We start from the raw sequence: 4008 nt of genomic DNA on the forward strand, positions 1-4008 counted from the left end.
CCAGTAGAGCCATCTTAGGATGTCATCATAGGATGTAAGAAAAATCAGGGTCCCCTTATGCACTTCTCAATTTCATTACTAAAATGATGAACAAAAAATCAGGGTTGGAGAAGTGGCTCAGCAGTTAAGAGAACTGGCTGTTCTTCCAGAGGACTTTGGTTCAAGTCCCAGCAACCACATGGTGGCTAACAACCAACTGTAGCTCCAGTTCCAGGATACCCTGTCCTCTTCTGGCAACTTTGAGCACAGTATGCGCACTAACACATTCACCTGGGCTGGGAAAGGCACTTTAGAAAGAGTAAAGTAGCCCAAAGCATAAGTTAAGGGAGTTTAAAAACAAATTTGGACTGCAGCCAGCATCCAAAAGAAAAAGTAATAGTTAATGCCAAAGGCAGGCAGACTCAGCTGAACCTGAGCATAGTGACTGAACTAAGGGGTGGGAATTCTGGGAAGGAAAAGTATATAATCCTAAAGTGAACCCTCCTCCCTAGGGGTAGTACCTTACCAAAGTCCCTCACCTGTCCCACTAGACTGATTAACCCTTAAGAGGAGAGACAACTCGAAAAAGAAAAAAAAAGGGGGGAGGGGAACAAGGACTCATTTCGACCTAGAGATAGATAGATAGATAAATAGAATCTACCTTTCACACAATCCTGAATACAGTTCTCCAAATTATACTCAGAGTCAAATAATTACCTTATGAGTTGACTTGACATCTTAGTCAAACACCCTACACTCAAACTTTGATCATTCAAAAGTATACTCTTGAGCTGGGCTTGGTGGCACATGCCTCTAATCCTAGCACTCTGGGAGGCAGAGGCAGGGAGATGTCTGTGAGTTCGAGGCCAGGCTTGTCTTCAAATCTAGGCCATCTAGAAGAGTAGCCAGTGCTCTCAACCACTGAACCATTTCTCCAACCCCCAAAGGATTTTTTAAAAAGCATTTTATTAGCAGCCTGGCATAGTGGTGCACATCTGTAATCCCAGCACTGAAGAGACTGAGGCAAGAGCAAGAAGATCAAAGCCAGCCTTAAAATAAGGGCTAAGGATGTAACTCAGTTGGCAGAATGCTTGCCTAGTGTGTAGGAAGCACATTCCATGGCTTCTCTTTATTACTAGACATCTGCACCTGGACAATGACTGTGGTCTGCACTACAGCTGGTATGGTTACTACCCCTCTGAATAGGGCATGGGATCTCCCATGACATCTGAGCCCATTGCTGGGTGGGCTTCCTTTAGGAGAGCCTGGGACTCTGCAAGCACAGTGACTCTATCTCTGCTTCTTTCTTCATCTATGAACTGATCTCTCTGCAATTCTGGAGATCCCAGAAAGGAGTGTAGGCAGATGTTTCTCAAATTCAACCCAGAGGTTCAGAAATAACTCCCATGTTCTTCATGTTGTGCATGGCATAATGGCTCTTTGGTAAGTGTCTACTCCCAGCCCCCCCCCCCCCCCCCCCCCAGCTACTTCATACTGCCTTGACAATCAGAGTCCAATTTGCAACCTGATTTCACCTAACTGTATTCCCTCAATATGATGGGTGAATATTTTCTCAACTCAGCTTTCTGAATGGTAAGGTAGGTGAAATGGTGCCATAGGTCAAAACACTTACTGTGTAAGCCTGATCACCTGAGTTCTATTTCCAAAACCCACTTAAAGGTAGAACAGAAACCACTCCACAGAGTCCTCTGACCCTCATATAGGTGTCATGGCACATGTGTCTACATTCACATATCATGCATAATAATAAATAATAGTTAAAGTTATGAATGATGGTGTTAACAGTTTAGATTATTATGTAACAATTGGGCCATATTTAGACCAGGCACAGTGGTGAGTTCCTTTAATCTCAGTACTTGGGAGGCAGATACAGGGCAATCTGTGAGTCTGAGGCTAGCCTGGTCTACATAGTGAGTTCCAGGCCAGCTAGAGCTACACAGTGAGAACCCATCTCAAAAACAAACAAACAAGCAACCCCCCCCAAATGATGGAGCCATAGTCATATTAATAAGAATATTTGCTGGGCGGTGGTGGCACATGCCTTTAATCCTAGCACTCAGGAGGCAGAGGAAGATGGATGTCTGTGAGTTTGGAGCCATCCTGGTCTATGGAGCTAGTTCCAGGACAGCCTGGGCTACGCAAAGAAACCCTGTCTAATCCCTCCATCCCCCAATAAAATAAAATGTGTTAACTCCAGCTTTCTCAAATGAAAAGAGGGTGTAGTACTTATCTATTTTTACTTGGCACAATGACCTCCAGTTATACCCATTTTGATGACATGATTTCATTCTTCTTTATACCTAATAGTATTCCATTTCATTCTTCCTCATAGGTGACTATCCTAAATCACATTAATAATGCCATAGTAAACATATGGTATAGACCATATGTTAATGAAAAATGAACTTTTGGCAGTGTAGGGAATTGAACATATGCTGGGCATGCTCCCTACCCTCATCCATGATGACAGTATGGTGTATCTGAAGTTCACAGTGTATTCCATAAATGAGCATTTTCTTTCATTTTTAAGACAGAGTCTCTGTTATCCAGGCTATCTAACTCAGAACTCTCTCTATATATCATAGGCTATCCTCAAATTCATGAGCCTCCTGCCTCAGCCTCTTTTTGGCCTTTACCAGCACCAGACATGCATGTAATGCACAGCATACAAAAACACTCATACACATTAATTTAGTCTTTTTTCAAAGCTGAATATCTGAAAATAGCTTCTACATGGGTCCTAAATGCAATCATAAGTATTCTTTTTGTTTTATTTTGCATGTGTGTTGGGGGTGACACCTAGGGCCTTGAGTATATTAGGCAGACAGTCTAGCACCCAGCTTCAGAGCCAGCCCCTACAGTCTTCTTTTTAATTTAAATTTTTATTTTGTGTGTGCTTCCTGCATGTATGCATGTGCACAACATATTATGCTACATACATGCCTCCAATACCCACAGAAGTCAAAAGATGGCATTGGATCCCCAAGAACTGGAGTTAGAGACAGCTGTGAGCAGCCATGTGGGTGCTGGATATTGAACTCAGATCCTCTGCTAGAGCAGCAAATTCTGTTAATCACTGAGCTATTTCTCCAGCCCTTCTACTGTGTTTGTTTGTTTGTTTGTTTGTTTTGAGACAGGGTTTTTCTGTGTAGTCCTTAGCTGTCCTAGAACTCATTCTGTAGACCAGGCTGGCCTTGAACTCATAATGATCCACCTCCCCCTGCCTCCTGAGTGCTGAGATTAAAGGCATGCACCACCATTGCCTGACCCCTGACCCCTACAGTGTTCTTTTTTTTTTTTTTTTTTTTTTTTTTTTTGCCTGGGCAAAGTGGCTTTATTAGAGTGCCAGGATCACAATAGGACTTAGGACTTAGGAATTATCATTGGGGCCCTTCTTCTTGCCAAAGGTGGGTACAACATTGACAATTGTACTGCCATTCGTCGCTTGGCCCGACCTGTCTTCTTCTTCTCCTGTTTGGCCACCTTGGGAGTTTGACCTCTCACTTTTCCAGCACGAGCCAGGGAACCATGAACTTTACTTCCCAGCATGCATCCAGCTACTTCCAGAGTGGTCAGGGCCTCTACACCACACTGGCCTAGGGTGGCCTCATCCTCCAGTGGCAAGCCTGCCAGAAGCACGACTTGATCTTCAGGGGCAATGCCTTCCAATAAGGCCACATGAGCTTTGATCTGGGCAACCGTCTCCTGGCCTGTCACCTCGAGGGTGTGTAACTCCTGGGCTTGGAAAAAGAGCTGCATGTTGGCAACTAACTCTTGGACACCACTGCTACTACCTCAAAGATGGAGTCAAGAAAGAGCTCCTACAGTGTTCTTATAAGAGGAAGGTAGAGTGGGACAGGATACAGACAGAACACTAGGAGACACACCCAGAGGAAAAGGCAGTGTGATCAGGGAGGAAAATGTAGCAATAATGAAGCCACATACCAAGGAAGGCTGGCAGCTTTCAGAAACTGGAAGAAGCAGGAAATGAAGTCTCCTGTAAAGCTT

The 4008-nt window shown here is 44.1% G+C and overlaps 1 pseudogene; it reads right to left on the reverse strand.

Annotated features, from left to right (window-relative positions):
* Nucleotides 1–3370: 3370 nt before the first annotated feature.
* LOC129669322 (ubiquitin-like protein FUBI) lies at nucleotides 3371–3759 on the reverse strand (annotated as a pseudogene).
* Nucleotides 3760–4008: the final 249 nt, after the last annotated feature.

This window comes from Psammomys obesus, unplaced genomic scaffold, assembly GCF_907164565.1.
Source record: "Psammomys obesus unplaced genomic scaffold, mPsaObe1.curated_primary_1811, whole genome shotgun sequence".
Classification (NCBI taxonomy): Eukaryota; Metazoa; Chordata; class Mammalia; order Rodentia; family Muridae; genus Psammomys; species Psammomys obesus.